Source organism: Saimiri boliviensis, chromosome 15 (genome assembly GCF_048565385.1).
Source record: "Saimiri boliviensis isolate mSaiBol1 chromosome 15, mSaiBol1.pri, whole genome shotgun sequence".
Classification (NCBI taxonomy): Eukaryota; Metazoa; Chordata; class Mammalia; order Primates; family Cebidae; genus Saimiri; species Saimiri boliviensis.
The window spans coordinates 27,529,951-27,546,407 of NC_133463.1; the positions used below are offsets into that span (position 1 = coordinate 27,529,951).

Genomic DNA, 16,457 nt, shown 5'->3' on the forward strand with positions numbered 1-16,457 from the left:
CCAACCTCGTGAACATATTAAAGACATCCATAGAAAATTAAAACCACTCTCAGGAATCTGATGAAATAGTAAATTTTAGTTTAATTTTCCTATTTCTTTGTAACCTGGGATATTTGTTCTCTATTGTTTAGAAAGCAAAGACTGAAATACGAAAAAGAAGGAGGGTGGCTAGAGTAGGCAGCTCACAAAGATTTTCCCTAAAAGTTGTACATTTTCAACTATTAAGAGTGAAAAATCACTTCTGAACCAGAATCAAATGTTTCCAAACACTATCCAAGTCTCAGAAAGCAAACTATGTTTCTATTTTTATTACCCTACACAAGAATTATTTGTAGTTAATCAGGAAAAAAGATGTAAATCTCATTTTCTTTTAAGAAGAATGGTAAGGGAGAGAAAACCCTGGGAGAAATGCCTGATGTAGATGACGGGGGGGATGGTGACAGCAAACCACCATGGCATATGTGTACCTATGCAACAATCCTGCAAGATCTGCACATGTACCCCAGAACTTAAAGTACAATAAAAAATAATAATAATAAAAAGAAGGGTAATACAACAAGTTATTTTGTTAATCATGGATCTGATAATTTTGGAAATCAATTCAACCATATTTAATTATAAATGATACATTTATATACCATAAAGCTTTATAGAGTGCAAAACACAATTACATAAAATCATAGATACTATATAATAATACAGTGTAGTCTTCAAAGTTTTTATTTTATTTTTCATAATAGTCTTCACTGCTACAAATCAGTAAAGAGCCTTCATCAAGGTTATGAAATCTAAGACTTCTTTGGAAATATGTTCAGTCACTTTGGGGGAAAAATAGAATTTTGGCGAAAATTAATGTCAAATAAATGGAATGACAGTGCTATTTTTTCTTAATAAATGATACCATGAGCAAACAAGTACTATGTATTGTTTTTTTTTTTTTTTGAAAGAAGTCCATCTGTTCTCATAAGAATGTATCACCTCAAATGAGCACTTCAATTTACATATAACATATGCCTTCAAAATTGATCAATCAATTTTTATTTGTCCTAAATTAATAATCCTTTAATCCTTTACAAAATACTGCTCCACAATGTCAAAGGATTAGAGTACTGAGGTTTATTCTAATTCCACATGGTTAAATGTTTCACCACATAGGTTTCAGTCAGGCAATTTTCCTTAGAATACAGTCACTACATTTGCTGTGCTTTAATCAGCTTTTTCTCCCCGAGGACTGATACATGGTTGACTATCAAGAACGTAAGTTTGGTCAGGGGTGGTGGCTCACACCAGTTATCCCAGCACTTTGGGAGGCCAAGGTGGGCAGATCACTTGAGATCAGGAGTTCAACACCAGCCTGGCCAACATGGTGAAACCTTCTCTATTAAAAATACAAAGGAAAAAAAAACCCAATTAGCCAAACATGGTGGAACATGCCTGTAATCCCAGCTACTTGGGAGGCTGCTGCACAAGAACTGCTTGAACCCAGGAGGCAGACGTTGCAGTAAGCCAAGATTGTGCCACTGCACTCCAGCCTGGGTCTGGAGTGAGACTCTATCTCAAAAAAAAAAAAAAAAAATATATATATATATATATATATATATATATATATACACACACACACACACACACACACACACAGATATATAATTATATACACATAATTATATATAATTATTTTAAGTTTTTTTTGCTTTATTCTTTGTGTTTTCTTTTGGAGGCAGTCTCACTCTATCTCCCAGGCTATAGTGCAGTGGCACAATACTGACTCAATGCAACCTCCGTCTCCTTGGTTCAAGCAATTCTCCTGCTGATGCCTCCCTAGTGGCTGGGATTATAGGCACCTGCCATCACACCTGGCTAATTTTCGTGTTTTTAGTAGAGACCAGGTTTCGTCATTTTTGGCAGACTGGTCTTGAACTCCTGATCTTGGGTGACCCGCCTGCGTCGGCCTAAAGTGCTGGGATTACAGGCGTGAGCCACACACCTGGTCTTCATTAGAACTTAAAGTCTGTAAGAAAATACATTTAATCAAATTATGATATTATTACATACAATTTTTTTATGGTTTACCCTTTGGAATATCTTAAAAGAAAAAAACTGGTTTTTGTCTTCTTTTGTTTTGTTTTTTGAGACAGTTCTGCTCTTGTTGCCCAGGCTGGAGTGCAATGGCGCCATCTCAGCTCACTGCAAACTCCGCCTCCCAGGTTCAAGCAAGTAGCTAGGATTACAGGCATCCGCCACCACTACTGGCTAATTCTTGTATTTTTAGTAGAGATGGGGTTTCATCATGTCAGTATTTTCCAGACTGAAAAGAGATTCCAGAAAGAAAGGTGAACACATTCAAAGTCACCAAGACATGAAAATACACACAGCACATGCATACACACATTCTTATTCTCTTTCTCTCCCTCTCTCCCTCTCTCTCTCCCTCTCTTCCTTCCCCCTCCTTTCTCTCTCTCAGAAGGAAAAAAGAAATAAATATAAACTGGTCAAGAAGGTGATAGCTGGAAAACTTTAAGTTTAAACTTAACTCTTAAGAACCATAAAAGGCTCTGAAGCAATGGAATTACCTGATCAGAATCTGTGTAGGAAAAGATAGATAAGTGAAGGGGATTGATTAACTAAAGACAGAGAAATCTGACATAAGGCTACAAACACTGTAAAATAAACATAAACAAGAGATACATTTAGGTACTGATTAGTTGACAAATGGCCTTATTTTAGAATAGCATTTTCAATTCAAAAATCTATTTCTTCATAACATAAATTATAAAAGGTAGGGAAAGTCTCCCTGGGAAAAGTTAAGAAGAAAAGCTTCACGTCTTACTTTTTATTTACCATTACTGTGGTTCTTTCATTTTAAAAATACTTAAAATTTTTTATAATTTAAATCTAATTTAAAATTATATCTATTTTAATATGAACAGTACTAAATAACTAAAATTAATTTCAAGGGAACTAAAAATACTACATATTACAATCTCATGATTCATATATAATTCATTTTACATATTACATATACATATAATTTATATTGTATATTATCAATCATATTACATATTACATATACCTATTATAATTACATAGTATATATATATTCATATTACAATCTCCTGATTCATCTAACTCCTGCCATCATATAGAGTTTCACTTTAAGAATCCTATCTAAGTGATTTCATTTTAGTTGTTAACTTATCTGTGTAACTATTTTTAACTTTTTATTGGCTGTATTATTTTTACTTGCATCTTTGTGCAAATCAGAAACTCAGATATTATCTTTAATACTTCTCACTTGGTGACTGCCGCATATCAACAGCATCACTAAATCCTGAAAATTTTACTTCCTAAATTATCATAAAACCTCTCTACTAAGATCAAACTCCTATTTCTCTCTCTCATAGGAACTGCTACAATATTCTCTTTACTAGTCGACACACTCACTCTCACGCATGCACTTACCCATCATACCAGTTCTCCACACTGCAACCAAAATGATCTTTGAAAAACACATTCTGATCCTGTTAACACCAGTATTGCTCCTTTCAATGGCTTACCATTGCTTTAAAGATGAAAACCTGAAACCTTATATAGAACATAAGTCTCCACATGGTGAGGCCCCTATGTTTCTCTCCAGCATTATCTTGCACTACTTTCTCTGGAGCTATCTCCCTGCTTTGCCCCTTCTTATTCACCAAATTATTTCTCCACCTTCATTCTGTCTGAAAAGCCATCCTCTTAACTGAGTTAATGCCTATATAAACTCCTTCATATCTAATCTCAAACTTCATTTCTTGAAGAAAGTTTTCTGTGATCATCCAAACCAACAATATCCTCTGACTGTACAATCTCATAACACTGATGTATCTCTTTTGTGATGTTTACTGCAACTGTAATTTATATGTGTGAAATATATGTTTACTCATATGGTCTATGATGGTTATGTATCAGATATTTCTATTTATTTTTGTCATCCACTGTATCTTTACCACTCCACCAAAAATGTGTTAAGTGACTTAAGCACAAAAAATATACATATACTGAAATAAATTAAGACAATGAAGAGACTACAAAGTATTTCAAATCTTCCTTCCTCCCCTCTAATTACCAGAAACAACCACCATTAATACTCTGCTGCATATTCCTGAAGACTTTTTTCAAGGATTATAGAAAAGTATGTATCTGGCTGGGCGTGGTAACTTACGCCTGTCATCCCAGCATTTGGGAGGCCAAAGCAGGCGGATCACAAGGTCAGGAGTTCTAGACCAGCCTGGCCAATATGGTGAAACCCCATATCCACTTAAAATGCAAAAATTAGCCAGGTGTTGTGGCAGGCACCTATAGTCCCAGCTACTTGGGAGGCTGAGGCAGGAGAATTGCTTGAACCTGGGAGGTGGAGGTTGCAGCAAGCCGGGATCGTGCCATTGCACTCCAGCCTGGGCGACAGGGCAAGAATATGTCTCAAAAAAAAAAAAAAAGAAAGAAAGAAAAGAAAAGTATGTCTCTACTATTATAATTTTTAATACTGAATCATAATTAGGGTTGCCAGATTTAGCAAATACAAGATGACCAGCTACATTCAAATTTCAGATTAACAACATAAGCATGTCCTAAACATTATTTGTTGTTTACCTCAAACTCAAATTTAACTAGGCATCATGTATTTTTACCCGGCAATTCTAATCATAAGATACATACTGTCCTAAACACGATTTTCTCCATTATGGACTCTTGACTTAGTTTTTGGTATATTTGGGGGCGATCTTAAACTGTACCTCCAATAAGAAACTATTAGTCTAAGTCAGGTGTCCCCAAACTGCGGCCCCCTGAGGCCATTTATCCAGCCCTCTGCCGCACTTCAGGAAGGGGCACTTTTTTCATTGGTGGTCAGTGAGAGGAGCACAGTATGTGGCGGCCCTCCAACTGTCTGAGGGACAGTGAAGTGGCTCCCTGTGTAAAAAGTTTGGGGATGCCTGGTCTAAGTAGTAAAAGAAAGAAAAAGCATGCTATTTGCAAAAACGAAAAAATGTCTCATATCCTTTAAAAATATATATTCTGCTTTTCGTGAGGCAGGAAGTAATCCATTTCAAATATTAAAAAACTGGCATAATTGAAGTGTTATAAATTTTCTCAGAATAATACTCAAAGGTGGGCAACTGATTGCATGTTTTCATGGTACAAAAGAAATTCCTGAGTGGAGGTCTTGGAAGATGGCCAACTAGGAACAGCTCAGGATTGCAGCTCCCAGTGAAAGCACAGAGGGTGAGTAGACGTCGCATTTCCAGACGGATTTTTATTGCCCACAGACCAGGAGAATCCCAGGCAGAGGAGCCCCATGGGTCACCAGTGCAGCTGTTTTGGCCTGCGTGGCTGCTTGCCGGCACCCAGGCGTGGCAGTTCTCTGTACAAAATACACTGGTCCGGGTGCCCTCTTAGCTGGCGATTGGAGCCCCGGGAAGGCAGATTGCCCATTCATCTGATTTAAAAGGGGACTGAATAGGGAGCCAGGCCAGGAGATTCCTGGGCAAAAAAACCCGCCACGAATCTCAGCAATGCTGTTTCAGCCAGGGCAGTGACTTGCCGCAGGGGAAAACACACAGATCCCAGTGCCTTTTCAACAGGCGACTGGAACACCTGGGAGAGAGTCCACTGTTCAACTAAACAAACAAAGAATCTGAGTCAGGGACCCAGGTGATCAGGCTTGGTTGGTCACACTCCCCCACCACAAAAAAAGACAGTAATTGAAAACGCTCTGTTTTGAGAGTTTCACAGCGAGCACAGCTGAACCCAAGACAGTCAAGCTCTGTGGGGGAGGGGCGTCCGCCACTCCTGAGACACTCCACCACTACAGAGGTAGTACAGCATCACTGAGGCAGCCCGCTGTTGCTGAGGCAACCTGCCACCGCAGAGAGAGTCCACCATTACAGAGGTGGGCCACCATTGCCGAGGCAGTTCTAACTACACCCATATAAACAGGACTGCAGGGAAGACCACACGGCAGCTGGGCGGAGGCCACAGCAGCTCAGCAAAGCCTCTGCAGGCAGACAGTGACTAGGCTGCCACATCGCTGGGCAGGGCAGCCCTGAAAAAATAAAAAAAGGCAGGAGCACAACGGAAACTCATAAATAAGGCCCTAACTCCTTGAGACAGAGCACCTGGAAATAAAAAAGGGAGTTTATGAGTTCTGCTGCAGCAGACCTAAACGTACCTGCCCAGCAACTCTGAATGAACAACGAAGCTCACAGTTCATCACTTGAGCTCCAATAAAGGAAAGACTGTCTTCTCAAGCTGCTCCCTGACCCCCTTATATCCAAAGAGTCACCTCATAAAGGAGAGAACAGGCTGACATTTGGTGGGTATCCTTCTGGGACAAAGATAGCAGAAGAAGAAACTGGTAGCAACCCTTACTGTTCTGCAGCTGCTGCAGGTGATCCCCAGGCAAGCAGGGCCTGGAGTGGACCTCAGCAGTCCTACAGCAGAGGGGCCAAACTGATAGAAGAAAAAATAAGAGAAATAACTTCATCATCCACAAACTGGAAGTTCACTCAGAGACCCAATCTGAAAGTTGGCAACTACAAAGATGACAGGTAGATAAATCCACAAAGATGAGAAGAAACCAGCACAAAAAGAATGAAAGCACCCAAAACCAGAACACCTCTCTTCCTAAAAGGGATCACAACTCCTCACCAGCAAGGGAACAAGGCTGGGTGAACAAAGAGTGTGATGAAATGACAGAATCAGACTTCAGAAAATGGGTATTAAGAAAATTCTGTGAGCTAAAAGAACATGTTCTAACCCAATGCAAAGCAACTAAAAACCTTGAAAAAAGCTTTGACAAAATACTAACGAGAACGGAAAACAGAGAAAGGAATATAAGTGAATCGATGAGCTGAAAAACACAACACGAAAACTTCGCGAAGCATGCACAAGTTTCAACAGCCAAATTGACCAAGCAGAAGAAAGGATATCAGAGGTCGAAGATCAACTCAATGAAATAAAACGAGAAGGCAAGAACAGAGAAAAAAGGGTAAAAAGAAATGAACAAAGTCTCCAAGAAATGCTGGACTACGTGAAAAGACCTAATCTACGTTTGACAGGTGTACCTGAATGTGATGAAGAGAATGAATCCAAGCTGCAAAATACTCTTCAGGATATTATCCGGGAAAACTTCCCCAACCTAGCAAGGCAGACCAATATTCAAGTCCAGGAAATACAGAGACCACCACAAAGATATTCCTCAAGAAGAGTAACCCCAAGGCACATAATCATCAGATTCACCAGGGTTGAAATGAAGGAGAAAATGCTAAGGGTAGCCAAAGAGAAAGGTTGGGTTACCCACAAATGGAAGTCCATCAGACTCACAGCAGGTCTCTCAGCAGAAACCCTATAAGCCAGAAGAGATTGGGGGCCAATATTCAACATCCTTAAAGAAAATAACTTTCAACCCAGAATCTCCTATCCAGCCAAACTAAGCTTCATAAATGAAGGAAAAATAAAATCCTTTGCAAACAAACAAGTACTCAGAGATTTCATCACCACCAGGCCTGCTTTATAAGAGCTCCTGAAAGAGGCTCTACACATATAAAGGAACAACCAGTACCAGCCACTCCAAAAACATATCAAATGGTAAAGAGCATCAACACAATCAAGAATCTGCATCAACTAAAGGGCAAAACAGCCATCTAGCATCAAAATGGCAGGGTTAAATTCACACATAACAGTATTAACCCGAAATGTAAGTGGGCTAAATGCCCCAATCAAAAGACACAGACTGGCAAATTGGATAAAAACCCAAAACCCATCAGTGTGCTGTATCCAGGAAACCCATCTTACATGCAAGGATACACAAAGGCACAAAATAAAGGGATGAAGGAAGATTTACCAAGTAAATGGAGAGGAAAAAAAAGCAGGAGTTGCAATTCCCGTCTCTGATAAAATAGACTTTAAAGCAACAAAGATCAAAAGAGACAAAGAAGGACATTACATAATGGTAAAAGGATCACTGCAACAAGAAGAGCTAACGACCCTAAATATATACGCACCCAATACAGGAGCACCCAGATACATAAGGCAAGTTCTTAATGACTTACAAAGAGACTTAGACTCACACACAATAATAGTGGGAGACTTTAACATCCCATTGTCAATATTAGAGAGATCAACCAGACAGAAAATTAACAAGGATATCCAAGACCTGAACTCAGACCTGGACCAAGCAAACCTAATTGACATTTAGAGAACTCTCCGCCCCAAATCCACAGAATATACATTCTTCTCAGCACCACATCGCACCTAATCTAAAATTGACCACATAATTGGAAATAAATCACTACTCAGCAAATGCAAAAGAACAGAAATCATAACAAACAGTCTCTCAGACCACAGTGTAATCAAGTTAGAAGTCAGAAGGCAGAAACTAACTCAGAACCACACAGCTTCACAGAAACTGAACAACTGGCTCTTGAATGCTGACTGGATAAACAATGAAATGAAGGCAGAAATAAAGATGTTCTTCGAAACCATCGAGACAGAAGACACAACATACCATAATCTCTGGGACACATTAAAGCAGTCTCTAGAGGGAAATACATAGCAATAAGTGCCCACATGAGAAGCAAGGAGAGATCTAAAATTGACACCATATCATCAAAATCGAAAGAGCTAGAGGAGCAAGATCAAAAAAACTCAAAAAGTAGCAGAAGACAAGAAATAACTAAGATCAGAGCAGAACTGAAGGAGATAGAGACACAAAAAAACCTTCAAAAAATCAATAAATCCAGGAGCTGGTTTTTCGAAAAGATCAACAAATAGACCACTAGCCAGATTAATAAAAAGAAAAAAGAATAACCAAATTGATGCAATAAATAATAAAAAGGATATCACCACAGATTCCATAGTAATTCAAACCATCATCAAAGATTATTACAAATTCTATGCACATAAACTAGTAAACCTAGGAGAAATGGATGAATTCCTGGACGCTTGCCTCCTCCCAAGCCTAAACCAGGAAGAAGTAGAAATCCTGAATAGACCAATAACAAGGTCTTAAGTTGAGGCAGCAATTAAGAGCCTACCACCCAAAAAAAGCCCAGGTCCAGATGGGTTCACAGCCAAATTCTACCAGACATAAAAGATGAGCTGGTACCATTCCTTTTAAAACTATTCCAAAAATCCAAAAAGAGGGAATCCTTCCCAAATCATTTTAGGAGACAAACATCATCCTGACACCAAAACCCGGCAGAGACTGAGCAAGAAAAGAAAACTTCAGGCCAATATCTATGATGAACATAGATGCAAAAATCTTCAATAAAGTCTCAGGATATAAACTCAACGTGCAAAAATCACAAGCATTCCTATACACCAGTAACAGACTTAAAGAGAGCCAAATCAAGAAGGAACTGCCATTCACAATTGCTACAAAGAGAATAAAATACCTAGGAATACAACTAACAAGGAACATAAAGGACCTCTTCAAGGAGAACCACAAGCCACTGCTCGACAAAATAAGAGAGGACACAAACAGATGGAGAAACATTCCATGTTCATGGTTAGGAAGGATCAACATCGTGAAAATGGCCATACTGCCCAAAGTAATTTACAAATTCAACACTATCCCCATCAAGCTACAAATGACCTTCTTCACAGAAGTGGAAAAAAACACCTTATACTTCATATGGAACCAAAAGAGAGCCTGCATAGCCAAGTCAATTCTAAGCAAAAAGAACACAGCGGGAGGCATCACACTACTGGACTTCAAACTATGCTACAATGCTACAGTAATCAAAACAGCATGGTACTGGTACCAAAACAGAGATATAGACCAATGGAACAGAACAGAGGCCTCAGAGGAAATACAACATATCTGCAACCATCTGATCTTCGACAAACCTGACAAAAACAAGCAATGAGGAAAGGATTCCCTGTTTAATAAATGGTGCTGGGAAAACTGGCTAGCCATGTGCAGAAAGCAGAAACAGGACCCCTTCCTGACACCTTACACCAAAATTAACTCCAGATGGATTAAAAAGACTTAAACATCAGACATAATACCATAAAAACCCTAGAAGAAAATCTAGGCAAAACCATTCAGGACATAGGTGTAGGCAAGGACTTCATGACCAAAACGCCAAAAGCAATGGCAACAAAAGCCAAAATAGACAAATGGGACCTAATCAAACTCCACAGCTTCTGCACGACAAAAGAAACAGTCAGCAGAGTGAATCGGCAACCAACAGAATGGGAAAAAATTTTTGCAGTCTACCCGTCTGACAAGGGGCTGATATCCAGAATTTACAAAGAACTAAAACTGATCTACAAGAAAAAAACGAACAAGCCCATTTAAAAATGGGCGAAGGATATGAACAGACACTTTACAAAAGAAGACATACAGGAGGCCAACAAACATATGAAAAAATGCTCATCATCATTGATCATTAGAGAAATGCAAATCAAAACTACATTGAGATACCATCTCACACCAGTTAGAATGGCGATCATTAAAAAATCTAGGGACAACAGATGCTGGAGAGAATGAGAAATAGGAACATTTTTACACTGTTGGTCGGAATGTAAATTGGTTCAACCATTGTGGAAGACAGTGTGGCGATTCCTTAAGGACCTAGAAATAGAAATTCCATTTGACCCAGCAATCCCATTATGGGGTATACATCCAAAGGATTATAAATCATTCTACTATAAGGACACATGCGCACAAATGTTCATTGCAGCACTGTTTACAATAGCAAAGACCTGGAACCAACCAAAATGCCCATCGATGATAGACTGGACAAAGAAAATGTGGCACATAGACACCATGGAGTAGTATGCAGCCATCAAAAACGAAGAGTTCATGTCCTTTGTAGGGACAGGGATGAACCTGGAAACCATCATTCTCAGCAAACTGACACAAGAGCAGAAAATAAAACACCGCATGTTCTCACTCATAGGCAGGTGTTGAACAATGAGAACACATGGACATGGGGAGGGGAGCACTACACACTGGGGTCTTTTGGGGGGAAATGGGGGAGGCACAGTCGTGGGTGGGGAGTTGGGGAAGGATAGCATGAGGAGAAATGCCAGATATAGGTGAAGGGGAGGAAGGCAGCAAATCATACTGCCATGTGTGTACCTATGCAACAATCTTGCATGTTTTTCACATGTACCCCAAAACCTAAAATGCAATTAAAAAAAGAAATTCCTCTAATTTCATGCATGTTTCAAAAAAAACTATTATAACTATATATTAACATTGTTTTACTAAAATCATAGGAGGAAACAAGTAATTTATACCTAAGAACAAAACAAACAAAACACTATAAATTACTGAAAAATAAAGGCATTTGTTAGGTGGTTCCTCCCTGTAAGTAATGATTGTACTTTATTATTGCACGAAGACAAAATGATATGACCAATGTTACATCATTTAAAGCAAACTTTAAAATGTTAATACCAACACTAATTCTCTGATCAAAATCACCACATTTGACTTTTAGAATAGATAGTTGTTTTAAATGGTTCCACAGGGAAACTAACATCATTTAATTTATGCCCATTATGTTTAGCACTACAGAGGTAAAACAAATAACTTTTGCATATCTTCTGAAAAGTTTATTTTCATGACTGCTTTAACAATCTTGATTTCATCTATAATCACAAATGTAATGTGCTAAATATGGGCTAGAGAGTTTATTTTGCTAGCAACTTAAAAACATAGGCCATAAAATTGATTTTTGTACCAAGTAGAGAACTCTTATGGCAGGCAAACTCTGTTAGTGACCCTGTTGCAGAAAGCCCTCCAGTGTGCAGAAATATCATGCAGCATCAGTCCTGTGCCAAAAGGCCAAGGTGAACATGAGCTAACTGGAGTCAACAAGTATATCCACTATGACCCGCCAGAGAAGAACATTAAGAGTGTTAAATGATTGAACCAGCCTCTGATCCTCTTGGAGATCATGTATGGATACCTAGATGACCCCAGGCACCTGAGCAGGGAAAGATGTACCTACATAGGCATTAAAGATACCGTGGACCATATGGCCACAGTGCAGGTCATCATCTGAGAGGTGCCCAAATGGCCATATCATCCACCGTCCACTGTGATCATCAGACAAGACTCAGCTCAGGGGAAAGAAATGTCTAGGCCAGGCCAAGGACATAAACCAGAAAGTATAATTTCCTGGCAACTGCAGATGTGAACTATCATGTGAGCTTTTAGAAGCTTGGACCTAGAATCAATCACCAATCACCAGATCATTCTTGAAAGCTACATATGCACTAGGATTCTTCTTATTCCACTAATCCCACACCTCAGTAGTGGTGGCTTGCAGGGCATATACATTGGAGCTGGGGAGGCTAATGTGGTGGCTGGCATGATTGAAATTATTTACGAGTTGAAGTGCCACAACATGAATGGTGAAGCTGACAGGCACAATCTTAAGCTAGATCTGATCCACAGAGATCCTGAAGGTGGCACACACATACCATGGAGTACAAGGGGCCTAGCATAGAGTTCATCTCATACACCTGAATGATGATAATCTGAACATGGGTGTAGACATTGGAGGCCTCAGTGTTCTCTTAGAACCAGAAAATGAAAAAATAACTGAGTAAGACAGGCTAAGGAAACAAGGCCAATCAAAGATAAAATCAAGGATCATTTGGTACCTGACCCTGATTGCCATTATAAATGACAGATAAAAACTAACCTCAACAAACTGAAGCCACATGTCAATGGGCCCTTTATCCCAACTTGGCCCACATTGTGACAGAAGTAGGTACTGTAATGGAGAAGGAGAGATGGCCTTTGGACATCAAAGTGGGTCTGATCAACAGCCGTACCAACTCAAGCTATGAGAACGTCAGATGCTCAACAGCTATGGCCAAGCAAGTGCTAGCTCATGGGCTCCAGTGCAAGTCACAGTTCACCATAGCACTGGGATCTAAGCAGATTTACACCAATATTGAGCATAACAGTTATTTACAGATCCTGTAGGATATGGTAGGCATTGTCTTGGCCGCTGTCTGTGACCCCTACATTTGCCAATAGAACAGAGAAGACATAATAAAGATGGAGAAAATGTAATCAGCACCTCCTACAAGAGGAACTTCATAGACCGCAATAAAGCAAACCTGAAGCCCATGTCTTCATCATGTCCCCAGAGATCCTCATAGCCCTGGCCATTTCTGGCACCATCAACTTCAACCAAGAGATTGACATCCTGACAACCATGTATGGCAAGAAGCACAAACTGGAGTTTCCAGATGCAGATAAGCTTCCCTAAGCAGAGTTGACCCCAGAAAGGACGCCTACCATCACCCTCACCCCAAGGATATCGTGGGCAGGGGGTGGATATGAGCACACCCAACAAGTGTCTACAGCTCCTGGAGCCTTTTGACTAGTGGGATGGCAAAGACCTGGAGGAGCTACAGATCTGCAGGTCCTTATAAAAATCAAAAGGGGCCGGGTGCCGTGGCTCCCGCCTGTAATCCCAGCACTTTGGGAGGCCAAAGCAGGAGGATCGCAAGGTCAGGAGTTTGAGACCAGCCTGGTCAATATGGTGAAACCCCATCTCTACTAAAAATACAAAAATTAGCCTGGCATCGTGGCAGGCACCTGTAGTCCCAGCTACACAGAAGGCTGAAGCAGAAGAATCGCTTGAACCCGGGAGGCTGAGGTTGCAGTGAGCCAAGACTGCGCCACTGCACTCCAGCACTCCAGCCTGGGTGACAGAAGAAGGCTCCGTCTCAAACAACAACAACAAAAAATCAAAAGAAAGCATACCACTGACTACATTTTGAATGTTGGCATATGGCTCAAGTTATTGGGGCACCAGTATAACATCTCCAGTAACCTGCCTATTGGTGCCATAAACACTGAAAACATTAAATGCCAACTCCTTAGGAACGCTGTCACCAGGAGAATGCCCACTACTGTAAGAAACATGGCATCAGATGGATGGTTATCAATGATGAGAGCCATGGCAAGCTGGGAGAATATAGCACTAGACCCTGCCACCTTGGAAGACAGGGCAGTATCACAAAGAGCTTCACCAGGATCCATGAAACTAACCTCAAGAAGCCAGACTGCTGCCCCTTACCTTTACTGACATGATAAACTACAAGATCTACCCTGTGTGTAATCTCACCATCAAAGGATGGAAAGGCTTTGCCCTGGCAAGCCCCTGAAATGTATCATCAAGCACTCCAAGAGGATCCAGGAAACCATCCTCGTAACCACAAACTTCTATAAGACCCTGATTCAATGGTTCCATGCTGGCAGTGCTCTGAACAGAATGAGGAGCTGTAGTACTGAGCTCCATACCCATTCAACTACTGCTCTGCCTGTCCACCTGCCTGCCCACTCTGCTACCTGGATCCAGCTCAGGTGTCACAACTATAGTTACTTGTGTGTCATGAGAATTGGATCTGATCCAGCTATGGCTTTCTGCTCTAAGGTGGCATGGCTAAACACTTCTTCCCACCCTCTCCACCCCAGACCTGAAGAGAATGACTCATGGTTGGATGGGTTCTTAAAATAATTTTTCAGCCCCTTGCCTTCCTGTTTTCAGTTTGATTCAGATCTTAAGCAGCTCCATGCAACTGTATTTATTTCTGATGACAAGATTACCACCTAAAGAACTTTTTCTCTTGCCTGATCATTTCACTGGTGACTGAAGGATTTTAAATAACCTTTTGCTCATGTAAGGAAAATAAGAAGTATAACTTCACAAAAAGTATATATAAGAAAAGGGGTTATAAAAAATAGCACAGACAATTTTGAATAAAGGTGAACAAACTAAGTTCTACTGACTATTTTATATAGCTCACAAACTAACAATGGTTTTATAATTTTAAATGATTGAATAAAAACAAAAACAAAAGAAAAAATATAATGTATATGTATGAATGTTACACAAAATACAATCAAAGTCATTCCTTTACATAGCCCATGGTTGATGCTGCACTACAATGACAGAATTCAGTAGTTGCAATAAAGGCCGTATGGCCTACAAAGCCTAAAATAGTTAACTATGTGGTCCTTTTAGAAATAGTCTGCCAACCCGATATTGAAAAAGAAGGTTAAGGTGGGCAGATTTGCTCTAGAAGACACCAAGAAATACAATACTTCAGTAATTAAGACATTGGTATACAAATGAGGAAACAGAGAGAAACCAGACTAAAGAGCTCAGAAACAGAGCAATGCATACCTAGATAACTAAAACCTAGCAATAATGGCTTTGTAGGTTAAGGAGAAAAGATAAACTATTCAAGAAATGCTACAAGGAGAACTGGTTATACATACAAGGAAAAAAATGAGTCCCTACCTAAAACCAAAGGGTAAAGTAGGTGAGACTCAATTCCTAAATGAAAAGAGGAAAACTTGAAAATATTTAATGTGCAGAATATCTTTTAAAATTTCAAGGTAGAAAAGGATTTCTTCAATAAGGCACACAAAACCTAAACCATAAAAGAAAAAAATGGTACTTTAATACTGAAATTTCCCATGTATCACAACTCATTACATAAAAAATTGGTAAGCAAGCCACACATATAATTAGCAAGAATTAGAATCCACAATATCAAAAATTATACAAACCAGTGAGGAGGAAAACCTCACTAGAAAAAAAGAGAAACATGAAACGGCTGAGTAACTTGAAATTTTAAAAAAGTTTAAATTCTTTTTTAAACTAGTAACCAGAGAAAACCAAAATAAACCTGCAATGACTTAACATTCAGATTAGCAAAAATTCATGTAAGTCTGACAATGCAAATATGGTTGAAAATGTAGTATGAAGTAACAAGAAGTCTCTTGTTCATCTAAAGAAAACATAATTTTGTACTGCTACTTCAGAACAATTCGGCAATATCCAATGAAGTAAAAATCACACCTTCCCTATAACTCAGCAATTTATAACTTAAGTATAGACCAAGAGAAATTCAAAAACACATAAAGAAACAGAGTATACCTTCCCTAGACTAATATTGTGGAGCATTCCCCTATGTTTTCTCCTAGCAGTTCTACAGTTTCAGGTTTTATATTTCTTTAGTCCATTTTTTACTTGATTTTTGTATATGGTATGAGATAAGGATCCAATTTCATTTTTCTGCATGTGCACAGCCAGTTTTTCCAACACCATTTAATGAAGAGGTTATTCTTTCCTCATTATGCATTCCTAGCACCTCTGTTGAAAATCAGTTGCCTATAAATGAGTGGGCTTGTTTCTGGGCCTTTTAACTTGTTTCATTAATCAATGTATTTGTTTTCATACCAGTGTCATGCTGTTTTGATAACAATACCTTTATATGTTTTGAAATCAAAGCATTGGATATCATCAACTTTGTTCCTTTTGGTCAAGACTTGTTTTGGCTATTTGTGGGTCTTTTGTGGGTTCATAAGAATTTAAGAATTGTTTTTTCTATTTCTGTGAAAAACGACATTGGACTTCTGATAGAGATTGCAC

General features: G+C 39.3%; 1 protein-coding gene across 10 annotated transcripts in view; it reads right to left on the reverse strand.

The window, feature by feature from the left end:
* Positions 1-16,457, reverse strand: part of VPS13B (vacuolar protein sorting 13 homolog B) — an 805,060-nt gene that overhangs the window by 489,468 nt on the left and 299,135 nt on the right. The gene's annotated exons all lie outside the window — the stretch shown is intronic.